This window comes from Odontesthes bonariensis, chromosome 8, assembly GCF_027942865.1.
Source record: "Odontesthes bonariensis isolate fOdoBon6 chromosome 8, fOdoBon6.hap1, whole genome shotgun sequence".
Taxonomy (NCBI): Eukaryota; Metazoa; Chordata; class Actinopteri; order Atheriniformes; family Atherinopsidae; genus Odontesthes; species Odontesthes bonariensis.
Window position 1 is genome coordinate 23,969,604 of NC_134513.1, and position 15,144 is coordinate 23,984,747.

At 43.3% G+C, this 15,144-nt stretch overlaps 1 non-coding gene across 1 annotated transcript; it reads right to left on the reverse strand.

Moving 5' to 3' along the window:
• Window positions 1-14,592: 14,592 nt before the first annotated feature.
• Window positions 14,593-14,681, reverse strand: trnay-gua (transfer RNA tyrosine (anticodon GUA)). The gene is given in 2 exon segments: window positions 14,593-14,628; window positions 14,645-14,681. It is a non-coding gene; the product is annotated as a tRNA-Tyr (tRNA).
• Between the last annotated feature and the right edge of the window lie 463 nt (window positions 14,682-15,144).

Consider the following 15,144-nt stretch of genomic DNA (forward strand, 5'->3'; position numbering starts at 1 on the left):
TGTACCTTGAAGGCTTCTTGTCCATGGCATGGAGAGCTGTGTAGCGGTGGACTATTTCCTCCTCCTCCTTGGCTGACCAGGCTGTGATGGTGCGATTCAAGTCTAGTAGGTAGGATGCTAGGGCATCAACTGCCTCCCATCCTGCAACACCTCTCCAGTCACATTGACTGGTCCGAAAAGTGAGAAAAAGAATAACCAAGCAAATAAATGTACTCTTGTTTCTAATATGTGAGCCATGCTGATTTTACATTCATTTATCTTATTAAAATGTAACCACATTTACTTCAGTTAAATATTATGTTTTAGAGTAAGGTGTTACAGAAAGTGTTATTGAGCTCTGTGACGAGGGGTCCGGGTTCAGCGTCACCCATCACAGCACTCAGAGGATCACCAGCCCCTATCGCAGCTGACTGGCCCACAATGTCAGGTGTGCTGATGGTGTCATCCGGCTCCTCCTCCTCCTCCAGCACCTGCGAGGGGACTTCAGGGACCTGCGATGGAGCCAGGAGGTCACCTCTGTTGGTCTGGGCCAATAAATATTCCACTCCTATGCGCTCGCCTGTAACCAGTATAAACACAAAGATGAAGAAAGGACATGCATACACGTCCATCTCCTCCATGAGTAGCACAATCATCACACAACAGAAATGCATGTCCTCTGAGTAGGGGGCAGCCTAAGGAAGAGAGGAGGAGGGGACGAAATACTCTGGTCAATCAGTGTTGCTTAGTTTGTCGTGTCACCGTGTCTCCTCTCCCAGCCTCTATGTCTCCTCTCCCTGTCTCTCTGTCTCTGTGTCTCCTCTCCCTGTCTCTGTGTCTCCTCTCCCTGTCTCTATGTCTCCTCTCCCTGTCTCTGTGTCTCCTCTCCCTGCCTCTGTGTCTCCTCTCCCTGTCTCTCTGTCTCTGTGTCTCCTCTCCCTGTCTCTGTGTCTCCTCTCCCTGCCTCTGTGTCTCCTCTCCCTGCGTCTGTGTCTCCTCTCCCTGTCTCTGTGTCTCCTCTCCCTGTCTCTGTGTCTCCTCTCCCTGCCTCTGTGTCTCCTCTCCCTGTCTCTGTGTCTCCTCTCCCTGTCCCCTCTCCCTGTCTCTGTGTCTCCTCTCTCTGTCTGTTACAAAAAGAGGGCCATGCTACATGCAACTCAGAATCCCACACTCACAGTTTTCTCCAGAGTTGTGGAGATATATATTGTTCAATAAATAAATCCACATGCTGCAGTGGCTTATCAGGACTTAGTAAATCATTTCACCTACCTTGTGGAACCCACAGGAGCACAGAAGGCTAATTCCTCGAACAGATCCTTTGTGTGGTTCTGCAGGGGACAAGCATCAATTTTCTCCAGGGCCCTTTTGCACTTCTTGGCCCCTGGACGTTTGCCAGTAGAGAAGTGGTATTGGCCCTGGGCATATTTTACACAGATGTCCCTCCAGTAAGCATCAGGTTTGCAAACATTAATAAAACAGGTTAATGTAAAGCTAGGCTATGTGTACAGAGGGTATGAATTCATCCCCCTTTATGTGGCTTAATGTGGTTTCATGTAGGGATGTTAGAGGTTGTTTGATTTAAAATTGGGCGAAACAAAAGCAATTGTTATTACAATCTCTTCAGTATATACCCAAATGTGGAAGGCAAATGAGGTCAAATTATAAATGTGTTGATATACAGTATGCATTAAATAGCCATTCCAAATATGACCACTAGGTAGACCTACCAAGCATAAATAGAAGGTCAACTACATGAATAAGGCAGTAGAACAAGTGATGTTGAACCTGGAGACATGATTGAAAATGTTTGTTAAATAAAGTGGAGTACAAGCTCTTTAAGGAAGCTACAAAGTTTATCGACTGAGTTCGTAAACAACACATGGTACCAGGAGTGGGGTTTGAACCCACGTGGGCGAGCCACTATGCTTTCAATCACGTTACATCCAGTCCTCAGCATGCACAGGCAAATGGTAAAGCTGAAAAGGGGGTGCACATCATTAAACAGATTCTGAAAAAGACCACAGACAGCAAGTCAGTTCCTTACTTAGCTCTTCTAGGCTACAGAGCTGCCCCGCTTGAATGTGGTTTATCCCCAGCAGAACTGTTAATGAATCGCAAAGTACGCACAACCCTTCCCTGTTACACAGACATCAAGCACAACACAGGGATACAGACAAAATTGGAGAACATGAAGTGGAAACAGAAACAACGTTTTGACAAGTCAACTAAGCCTCTCAGTCCACTCGCCAAGGATGACGTGGTGCGAATCCAGGATCAAGAAGCATGGAACAGAAAAGCAACTGTTCTCCAGGAGGTCGGACCTAGATCCTATGAAGTGAAGACTGAAGAAGGACATGTGCTCAGAAGGAACCGCCGCAGCCTTCTGAAAACAAAAGAGACTTTCACAGAGGCTGAAAATGATTCTGATGATTTCAGTGCAGACGCAGCATCAAGTGCAGACAATGGACATTTGCAGGACACAAGCAATGTTCAGTCGGAATTACCTGTCCTGAGAAGATCTGGGCGCCAGACAAAAAGACCTGATAGACTGAACTTGTAAGAAGAATGGACTGGATATTGGTTCACTGTAAAAAAAAAAAAAAAAAAACTGGTGATGTGTTGATGAATGTTTAAAGTAAGTATCAGTGTGTTAGATCTATTAAGTAAGTAAGTTAAGTATCAGTGTGTTAATGTTTGGATCTACAGAAGGGGGGATGTGTTGATATGCAGTATGCATTAAATAGCCATTCCAAATATGACCACTAGGTGGACCTACCAAGCATAAATAGAAGGTCATCTACATGAATAAGGCAGTAGAACAAGTGATGTTGAACCTGGGCTGTGTTCGAAACCGCCTACTACATACTACATACTTGAAAACAGCATACTCATCTATCTGACAGTATGCAGAGCGTTTACACACAGTGCACTTCGCTCCTGCCCGAGCCGAAATCAGCCGGCCTGAAAAGCTGATTTCGCTTAAGCTATAAACTCTGTAAATATATAACTTTAGCAACATTTGACACATTTTCAGGCGAGAAAGTAGTCATTTAGACCCCCAAGGTGTTGAAAATCTGACAAAATACCGGCTATTTACAATTTTGTTCCCACAAATTCGCCGCTAGTAAAGCTAGCCGCAGTGAGCAACACACTTCCGGTTATGCCGTTTTGACTCCTCTCGTCCCGTTAACGGAATTTGACCGTTCAAATGGCGATGGGCGACGTCACGTTACGTTGCATCTTGGGTAGTTTGAGTGTGACAAGTAACCTCATGATGAATACTCAACATTTCGGCGAATCTAGTATGCATCTAGTGTACATCCGGGAACTTAAAAAAGTATGACTAGTAGGAATAGTAGGAGAAGTAGGCGGTTTCGAACACAGCCCTGGAGACATGTTTGAAAATGTTTGTTAAATAAAGTAGAGTACGAGCTCTTTAAGGAAGCTACAAAGTTTATCGACTGAGTTCGTAAACAACACAATAAAGGGCTTGCTTTCCAGGTAAAATGTGGCGGGATTTATGTCCACACACCTCAGAAATCTTTTAGGTGCTCTTCTGGTGAGAGGCCTTAAACATATCACAGAAAATAATAATGGACTTACTGTGCTTTCTATGTTAAAATTCTCAGAATATTCCTTCCCTATTCTCACTTGTATTTTTCTTCCTTCTAAATTTTTTTTAATCCATTTAAACATACAACCATTTATACCCATTCTTCTAATTTGAACTAATAACCCTTCTCTCCACATCATATCATACGCTCTTTCAATATAAAAAAATACTGCTACAACACTCTCTTTATTTACTTGAGTCTTTCTTATTTCATTCTCTAGACATATTACTGGATCCATTGTACTCCTCCCTCTCCTAAATCCACTTTGATACTTTGATATAAGTCCTTTACTTTCTATATAATATAACAATCTTTCATTTATCATTCTCTCCATTATTTTACATATATTGGATGTTAAAGCTCTTGGTCTATAATTTTTGATTTTTGGTTTTGATTCATCTTTTCCTGGCTTTCTAATTGGTATAACCACAGCTTCTTTCCAACTTTTTGGTAATTCTCCCTCCTCCCAAATTCAAATCCAATCAAATATTCTCAGAAAATTCACTTAAATGACTTACCATTACATAACAAATCTGATCTTTCCTGGAGCTGATAATTTATATTTTTAAACTGCCCTATTCAATTCCATTATTGTAAATGACATATTCAATAAATCATTCGATTCGACCATTTTTCCAATAACTCCTTATTTTCCAGAATTGTCTTTTCTCGCCCTACTACACTGATAATTTCAGAACTATGAATTCTAACAAACACTTTTCTCAACATCTCTGCCTTATCTTTATTTTTCACTGCTGTTGTTTCTCCATTATTTAATATTGGATATCCATTCACTCTTTTAATTCCTTTCATTCTTTTAATCACTTTTAACAGTTCTTCTTACCTTTGCTTGCAATTTTTTGTATTCATTCAAATTCTGAGGGCTATGATTTCTTTTTAATACTTTAAAGGCTTTATTTTGTTTCTTCCATAGCTGCAGTACATTCTATTGTCCACCATGGTACCAACTTCCTTTCCTTTTTCCCACCTTTTATCCTTATAGTTTGAGTGGCCACTTCTACAATAGCATTACATATATAAAGATTAAAATCCTCAATACTACTATTTAAATCCACTTTTGGTATTTTTAATTCACTATTATCTGAATGAGCCCTGAATCTTCTAAATCTAATTATACCTGATGAGCAACAGCTGTGTCACCTCCACGAGGAGCTGATTTAAACCTCACAGGTGGGTTGGGATGTTGTTTGCTGACTGGAACAATGGGAGTTGTTGGAGTCCTGTTGATTTCTGTGCTGACGGCTTGGCTGGCCAAAGGTTTTGCATTTTTGTCTGCTGTTTTTGGTGTTAAGTCCTAAAACTGGATTGTGTCTGTTGTTCTGTCTCACGATTAGCATTTGTGCAAAAATATGCTCTCTCCATAGGATCATGTTGGCCAATAGTTGGGATGAATCATGGAGCTGCCAGTGAGGTTCAGAAAAAGCAAAGCGGTAAGGAAAGCTGTAAGAAATGTTTTAAAGCTGTAGGTTTTCATAGTGACTCAATGCCTTTTGTGTCATAGACTTTTCTTCAAGGAAACCCCTTGAACTTGTCCAGCCAATGGATTCCAAGTTGGGGAAGAACTCAAAAGAAGGTACGCAAAATGAGTTTGAGTCTTCCTTGGATGGTGAAACTTTATAAACTGCGTTAGTTGAGCATTGACTGGAAAATGGTTTTCAGAAGACTTCTGTCTGAACAGTGACCCGTTTCAATCTGCTGCTGTCTACTTGACTCCTGCATAGTTGTATAGTATGTGTCAGGATATGGTAAAGCCCTTTAAAGCTTTGTCACACTGCAAGAAAAGCAACTAAACGGAGTTTAAAGCTGAAGTGTTTGCATTTTCTGTTTATGGCTAACTTGTCTATATTTCTTAATCCACTTTTGAACTTCTTTGCAGTCTTAATGGAAAGCAAAGAAGTTAAAGGTGCTGCATCCATTGGCCACATGAAATATAAGCAAGCTGAAATCTCACAAGTAAATCTGAAGGCTAAAAGAGAAGTGAATGTTTCTCTGGCGGTCGCCGCCAATCCGACAGAAGCTGCCGCAGCAGTGGCGGTCGCCGCCAATCCGACAGAAGCTGCAGTGGCGGTCGCCGCCAATCCGACAGAAGCTGCCGCTGCAGTGGCGGTCGCCGCCAATCCGACAGAAGCTGCCACTGCAGTGGCGGTCGCCGCCAATCCGACAGAAGCTGCCGCTGCAGTGGCGGTCGCCGCCAATCCGACAGAAGCTGCAGTGGCGGTCGCCGCCAATCCGACAGAAGCTGCAGTGGCGGTCGCCGCCAATCCGACAGAAGCTGCAGTGGCGGTCGCCGCCAATCCGACAGAAGCTGCAGTGGCGGTCGCCGCCAATCCGACAGAAGCTGCCGCTGCAGTGGCGGTCGCCGCCAATCCGACAGAAGCTGCCGCTGCAGTGGCGGTCGCCGCCAATCCGACAGAAGCTGCCGCTGCAGTGGCGGTCGCCGCCAATCCGACAGAAGCTGCCGCTGCAGTGGCGGTCGCCGCCAATCCGACAGAAGCTGCCGCTGCAGTGGCGGTCGCCGCCAATCCGACAGAAGCTGCAGTGGCGGTCGCCGCCAATCCGACAGAAGCTGCAGTGGCGGTCGCCGCCAATCCGACAGAAGCTGCAGTGGCGGTCGCCGCCAATCCGACAGAAGCTGCAGTGGCGGTCGCCGCCAATCCGACAGAAGCTGCAGTGGCGGTCGCCGCCAATCCGACAGAAGCTGCAGTGGCGGTCGCCGCCAATCCGACAGAAGCTGCAGTGGCGGTCGCCGCCAATCCGACGGAAGAGGCTGCCGCCGCCAATCCGACGGAAGAGGCTGCCGCCGCCAATCCGACGGAAGAGGCTGCCGCCGCCAATCCGACGGAAGAGGCTGCCGCCGCCTAACTTGCCAGCCTGAACCTCTTTTTAAATAAAACAGTGGTATTGTACAATGTGTGCTGCTGAAACCAATTCCTTGGCTCTGAATAATTTATTTGTCTCGCTGGAAGGGTGGCTGTCCAAGGCCTTCCTAAGGAAGGGAACCAGGAAGAAACATCCTGTGATGTTTGGAAATGGATTTAAGTTGGAGCTGCATGTTCTTATAGATGCAGCTACTCAAATCATGGCTCTGTACAGCTAGTTGCCAGCAGGGTCCTATCCAGTTTTCAGCCAAGTAACACCACCCCCAGCCATAACAACAAAGTAGTAATGTCCTTAATCAAGGAAGTGAGCTGCAATGCCTTTGCTCCACATGGGGAGGAGCAGTGACTGAAGCTAAAACTGTGTACAGCTGTCTCTGTATTTTTAGTTTCTCGTGGAGTCATCTGAAAGTAAAATATTATGCCAGAACTCCTTTTTAAATGGTGACGAAGATGTAGGTGCCTGCAATGGTTTTTACTTCCTCCTGAAGAGTGCAGACATCTCTACTTCCTCCTGCTGCTTACAGCTTTATTCCCTTTTAAATCATCCTACTTTCCACAAGTCTTGGATATAATTTTATTCTTTTATTCCTTTAATTGTATATTTGTAAACGGTATTGGCCCTCCTGTTTACAAAAATAATCGAGTAGAACAATGTCTCCTCACCCTGCAGTATCAGTGAGCTGCACAGAGTGTGAGCTCCTGTTAGGATAACACAGCTCGGATTAAAACACTGCAAGACATATGTAAGAACGAGGAATTTATTGATTCTAATATAGCTCCTGTGCAGGCTGTAGTGCCTTCACGTGCCAAAGGACTAACTCAGATCTTTCTACATGGGATCACAGCTGATGTGGAATCTCACACTGCAGAGGCGAGAGGCAACATGTACAGATTAAAAAGCAATGGGCCTAAAATTGATCCCCACACTTAATTTGAATTCTCGAGGAGCATGTATCCATACTTATGAAAAACTGTCAATCTGTGAGAGGTGTAAAGCCATTTATGAACAGTGCCAGAGCACCAGACTTCTAACTCTGTTTAATAAAATCTGGTGATCCACTGTGTCAAAAGCTGCACTAAGATCCAGCAACACCAGGGGCCCGTTGCACAAAAGTAGGATTTAGACATCCAGGATGAATTACTTAGCCAGGTTCAAGGAATCCAAAACATGGGCGCCCAGGCTTAGTGTGTTGCACAAAGGCCAAGCCAGGATGAGCAGACACGGATTCATTAAGCCAGGTGAAACCGATCCTGGATAAGTGCTGCACACGGCTTGCTTAAATAGACCCCACGATCGATTATAGATTCACTTATTCACCATGGCAACAAGGGTGGCGTATCTCTCCCCAGCAGAGCAAGAACTATTAATGGAAGCATATGAAGAGGTGAAGGAGAAAATAAAACAAAAAGGAAATACTGCCACAGTTAAAAAACAAAGGGAGCAAGCGTGGCAAACCATTGCTGACCTCCTGAATGCGTAAGTAGTGCACAAATACACACTCACCACTCTACTGAAACTATCACAATTAGGCTACAAATAAAATGTTAATTAACATATTTGAAAACATATTTGTAACCCACTTTGATTTTGAATAAGTTGAAATTGACTGCATGTGAGTGAAACTATCTAAATGTAACTCCATGCTCCTCCACTGTTTCATCGTGTGTGTGTGTGTGTGTGTGTTTTTGTGTGTGTAGATTTAACATGACTGGGCCAAAACGGACATGGCAGCAAGTCAAAGTAAAATATAAGAACATCCTGCAGAATGGTAAGTCCCCTGACAAATACTTAACAAGTGTACTTTTTAGTAAGAATGTGCCTGCCGTCACATTGCCTGTACTGTGCATTCATTGGTTTAACATCTTATCATTTCAGATGGTCTGCAATGCTGACTATTTGATCAGTAATGTTGTGGCAAAGTGGCCCGGCTCGGTCCACGACTCCCGAGTGGTTCGGAACTCTATTGGCGCCTATCACGAGGTGAGCCACAGAACCTCTATTGATAACCACTTTTAACATCATGGCTGTGTTAAGAATGTCACTACTTATGAGGTTGTGATGGTAACATCATGTATTCACAGGTGAATTCCTGGGTGTATTGCTGGGTGACAGAGGGTATGCCTGCCAGCCTAAAATGAATGTCAATGGTATGAAACTTTCATAACTTACGCATTTAGTCTTGTTAGCAGTTGTTAGTCATGCCGTTTCTTCGCTTTATTGATCTTAGCTGTATTACCATTTCTGGTTATGACACTTTTAAAATCCTCATACAGCTCCATCAGCATTATTTATTCAGCAAGAATATTACTGGGCATGTATTGTTGTAATGTTTGAAATACTTGAACGCAGTTTTTCTAGAGAATATAATTGTTTTGTATATGGGATTATTCTCCATCGACTCTTTTGGGCTTTCACATGCGCGAGCCTACAACCAGCCGGTGAGTTACATACTGTTTATAAAGTTGTTTTGTAACGTCCCCATGCCAGTAATGTGAGAACCATGTATATGGTTTTGATGGTAAGGCTTGTGACTTTATTGTCGGATGGGTTATAAAGTGGTATGACGTTTCTGCAGTGTGCAAGTTGTTGTTTTACGTGGAAGGGTTAGCGCTTGCCCCTTAGCCACCACGTATTAGCCTCGCATGACAGGGTGTGCGGACAGAGCGATCTCCACACAGGGAGCGCAGATACGCACCTCTCTGTGTCCTACTATCACTATTTGACAACCCCTAGCAATGGAAACACGCTTCAAATGCACCGGAGTTCCGCTTTAACAGCCAAAAGCGTACCTAGCAGTAGGTGAAGGTAAAGTAAAGGAAAATATTTCAGAGTGGTAAGTAGCCTTTGAAGAAATGTGTTTGTCCAATAAAGAGAGCACCAAACTAGATATGGAACACAAGAAACTGAAAATAAAGAAGATCAAGCTCGAGATTATGAAACTGGAGAGGGATGTTAGTATAAATTCAGATAAAGGAGAATTTCGTGTTGTGAACTGTATTTAATTCTGTTTTCTCTCCACAGCTTGAGAAACATGTAATAATAATTAAACAATTCAACACAACTTGAACTCAAACTTGTCATTATTGTACGGTTCGTGCAAAGTGTTAGAAATGTGTTTTTTACATTTATATTCACAGTGGGGTGCCATGACCTAAACGTGTGGAAAGTTATAAATCATCTCTGTCCATTTAGTCTTCTTAGACTTTTAGTCTTCTCTGTTAAAAATAAGAGGATCTTGAGCAGAAAGCGAACACCATGGAGAAACACTATGATGGTAAAGGCCTTGAAAACGGAATGCAGGAAAGCAGAGCGTAAATGGAGAAAAACTAAACTTCAAATTCACCATGACCTCTACAAACAAAGTCTTTGTAATTTTAACCACGGGTTACTCCGCGCTAGACAGCAACACTTATCTGAAATGATTAATAAGAACATCAACAACACTCGTGCTCTGTTTGCTATGGTTAATAAGCTGACAACCCCCCCAAATCAGATAGTTTCAGAACTCTGTTCCACAGAAAAATGCAATGAATTTGCTTGTTTTTTCAATGAAAAATCAAATCTATAAGGCTAAATATCAACATAAATCAGCAAAATAATAAAATGACGCAAACCTTAAAACCACCTAGGAATCAATCAACTATGATGTCAGAATTCAATAAAGTTGACCAAAAAACCATAGAAGAAACAGTCCAGCATCTTAAACCATCAAAATCCTGTCTTGACACAATGCCATCTGACTTCTTTAAAACTATTGTAAGCTCTGTCCAAACAGATTTGCAGCTCACTTCAATCAGGCACGTTTCCTAAACCCTTAAAATTAGCTGCCATCAAGCCACTCCTAAAAAAGACAACATTGGATGCTTCCATTTTAACCAACTACAGACCCATCTCAAATCTTCCTTTTATAGCCAAGATTGTTGAGAAAGTGGTTTTTAATCAACTCAGTAACTTCTTGAACTCCAGTGGACTCCTTGACAAATTTCAGTCAGGCTTCCGACCTCACCACAGTACAGAAACGGCTCTCATTAAAGTGTTAAATGACATAAGGTTGAACACTGACTCAGGCAAGGTGTCAGTTCTGGTATTGTTGGATCTCAGTACTGCATTTGACACTGTAGATCACAGTATACTGCTGAACAGGTTGGAAACCTGGGCAGGACTCAGCGGGACAGTCCTAGAATGGTTCAGGTCCTACTTGGAGGAGCGGAGTTATTTTGTGACTATTGGAAGTAATCAATCTGATCGAGTGGCTATGACGTGGAGTTCCTCAGGGGTCAGTTCTTGGACCCCTTCTGTTCACCCTATACATGCTGCCTCTGGGTCAAATTCTGAAGAACTCTAAAGTCAACTACCACAGCTATGCAGATGACACACAGATATATCTCACACTATCTCCAGATGACTGCAGTCCTATAGAGTCATTGTGCGACTGCTTAGAGCAAGTCAAAAAGTGGAAGAACCAAAATTTCCTTCATATAAATCAAGAAAAACTGAGGTCATTGTGTTTGGCAACAAAGAGAAGAGGTTTGCTGTCAGTAAACATCTTGAGTCACTGTCTCTAGAAACTAAAGACCAAGTCCGGAACCTCGGCGTGCTGATAGACTCAGACCTGACCTTCAAATATCATATCAAATCAGTCACCAAATCAGCCTTTTATCAACTTAAGAACATATCCAGAATTAAGGGTTTCATGTCCCAAACAGATCAGGAGAAGCTGATTCATGCTTTCATCTCCAGCAGACTTGACTACTGTAACGGTCTTCTGACTGGACTCCCCCAAAAGAGTCTCAAACAGCTGCAGCTCATTCAGAACGCTGCAGCCCGAGTTTTAACCAGAACAAAGAGATCACATCACATCACCCCAGTTCTCAAGTCTTTACATTGGCTCCCGGTCAGATACAGAATAGATTTTAAAGTTCTGCTACTTGTCTACAAATCACGGAATGGTTTAAGTCCAGAATACATGAATGACATGCTAGCAGAGTATAAACCCAGCAGAGCTCTGAGATCTGCTGACTCAGGTCAGATAGTGGAGCCCATAGTTCAAACTGAACACGGTGAAGCAGCTTTTAGCTGTTATGCTGCACACAACTGGAACAAACTACCAGCAGAACTGAAATCAGCCACGACTGTAAGCACTTTTAAATCCAGGTTAAAAACATTTCTCTTTCGGTGTGCTTATGGTTGAGTTTATATCTTTCTTTTTCCCCTCTTCTTTGATTGCTTTTAACTGTGTTTTTAATTTTCATTCTATTTTTTTCTCTTTAAATTGCTGCTTTATTCTGTTCTTTTAAATGCCTTGTCTTTATGTAAAGCACATTGAGTTGCCTGTGGTATCGCAGGGAATCGCAGGTGCAGGGCTCATTTAAAGAAGATTTGCATATTTAGGTAGGGGCGTGGACAAGGAGAAGTCAGGTACTCCAACACGTGCGCTCAATTCCACGTTGATGGGATGTACAAAGGAAATGTTCTTGGATTGATGCGTACGCACAGATTCATACATCCGGATATTTTTGTGCGTAGGAAGGCATTTGGGTTTGAGCCCCTGGTCTACTCCAGCGACCTCGTCTTGGCTAATAGTTATATCATTTGCCGTTGCCTGTTATACGTCTGTAGTGGGTAAACATGAAAGATAAGCAGTTTGGGGTACATTTAGAAAGTGTTTATCCATCCCACAATGTATGTATGTATTCAATTCAATTCAATTCATTTTTATTTATATAGCGCCAAATACAAGAAATGTCATCTCAAGGCACTTAGATAATAATGTCCAATTCAAGCCAATTGAAATTCAATTCATTGTAATCATAATTATTCATAAAATAATCCAATTTGTTCATATAGAGCCAATTCAAAAATAATTTCCTAGCTAAGGAAACCAACAGATTGCACTGAAAACTTTTTCTTTTTCGGTCCAATCTCCCGTCCTGAGCGTGCCTGAGGCGACTGTGGAGAGAAACGGGGGGGTCGGGGGTCACTGTAACACCATTCAAAGGATATCTGTTGGAACAGGGAAACACGAGTGCCACATATCAAAGTAATGTTTCTGAGATTCAGTTCTCACAGCCTGTGGATCTATCAGCAATACCATTATTTCCCTTTCTTGTAAATTTGTGTGAGTTTACAAAGGTTTTCCATAGGTGTGCTAGGAAAAAACAAAGAATACTGGTGTAGAAATAAAGTTATTTTTATTCATATTTACAAAAACACTGACAAACATACACACACACACAGACACGCATGCAAACACACACACACACACACACACATACACTCACACGCACACACGCACACACACGCATGCAAACACGCACACGCATACACTCACGCACACACACACACACGCACACACACACACACACACAAACATACACACACACACTCACACATACACTCACACGCACACACGCACACGCACACGCACACACACACACACACACACAAACACACACGCACACACGCACACACGCACACACACACACTCACACACACACAAATACACACACACACAAACACACAGACATACACTCACACGCACACACGCACACACGCACACACAAAAACACAAACACACACACACACACACAAACACACACGCACACACGCACACACACACTCACACACACACTCACACACACACACATACACTCACACGCACACACGCACACACGCACACACACAGACACACACACGCACACACACACACACACACACACACACACACACACACACACTCACACAATAACAGTCAATGAAAAGAATGAGTACATTTTTTTTTTCTGCCCTCTTCCTCTTCATCAACAGCTGTCTGTGGGCAGTAAATGTGGCCATAATACTGGCTGTGGCCAGGGGCTGGTGGCACAGACTACACTTGTTTTTCTCCACAGTGCGGACATAGGGCTTACGAGCAAGTGGTGGAGAGGGAATGGGTCCAGCAGGAGCAATCTGATGGACAGCAGGAACTGGAGTTGGACACACAAAAACAAATGGGGCAGAGGAAGGACTGGGGTTGGGGATGACAGGTGAAGGAGAAGAAAGGTGTGAAGGTGTTTGGACCATGGTGGGACATGCAGGACTGGGGTTGTGGACAACAGGTACGGGAGCGGGATCAGCAGGGAACAGCTGCCTTGGGCTTGGGCCTGTTTATCAAATAAACACAAAAAGTGATGAAAAACCATCCATTCATTTGGCACACGATTTTCATCTTCTGTTGTTAGGATGTTTATACTTTGGGTGTGGCGGTGTGTGAAAACCCTCCCTTTAGAAGAGCTAAAAAACACAGAACATATGCGGCCTTGGCGACTCATTAAAAAGGCACTATTTCTCATTGGGGCCTGTTTGATACTTTGACCCCTTTTATGCTCTTTAAATGGGCAGACCTTCTGCATTTGTGCTGTTTGATTCTTTCAGACCTTTGATACGGGACAGAGGCCTGTAGACAAAATAATTTTTTTAAAAGTTTAAGAAATCTAAGTTGAAAGTGGGATTTTTTTTCAGCCATGCAAACAAATTCTGTCAGGGGGTTGCCATGACCCGGATTCGAACCGGGGTTGCTGCGACCATAAAGCAGAGTACTAACCACTATATGATCACGGCCGTCTGTGGGTTGTTGTCGTGTGTGGCTTTGATGTGATTCCAAACAACTTCGTATCCCAAGGATAGCATATGTAGCTCTGCGGCATGTGGCTGGCAGGCATGGTTTTTTTTTGTGTTTGGAGCAAAATCATTGACAGCAGAGATAAAGAGGAAGACGAGCTTTCCTTACGGTGTGGGGTCAGCCACATGTGTTGCAAGACGACACACTGTGAGGTATCTTTGGGGCGTAAGTGAGCTGGGATACCCAGGGAGTGGAAGGTTTAAAGCGATCCTGTTCTATAGCAGTGGGAGAAGTGAGAGACTAAAACCAGCGTGCCGATCTAGCCAGGAGTTGAACCTAGAATCTTCTGAACGTAGTCAGACGCGTTATCCAATGCGCCACTAGCCCTTAATAAGTTCGATAGAGACTGGAACAGTCTTTCGTAAAACAGCATATTCCAGCTTTGAAAGGATTGACGGAGTTGGCCAAAAGAGCCTCTGTATACAAAAGCTTGACACATCCTTCGAGCCGGAATTGAACCAGCGACCTATGGATAACTGTTGATGGGCACCTACAGTCCTCCGCTCTACCAACTGAGCTATCGAAGGGAGCAAAGCCAACATTCTTTTCATGAATCCTGTATGAATGCATGTAACCAGGCTTATGATGCGTATCATGGGACACCTGCAGTTCTCTGCTGTACCAAATGAGTTATGGAAGGGAGCCAGGGGCTTGGGCCTGTTTATCAGTTAAATAAACACAAAAAGTGATGACAAACCATCAGTTTCAGATGCGTTTCAGATCAAATCAGCCCCAGTTTCTATCATGCATTTAGTCCTTACAAAAACATATCTGGCATCTATCTGGGAAAGTCTCCACATCGTCCAACTCAGATGTTGATGCTCAATATACCCTCACATTGTCCAGCGCAAAAGTCCAGCCTTTTTTGTTTTGGTTCTTTTTTGTCAGGTCTATCCATCCATTCTTTTGGCACATGATTTTCATCTTCTGTTGTTAGGATGTTTATACTTTGGGTGTGGCGGTGTGTGAAAACCCTCCCTTTAGAAGAGC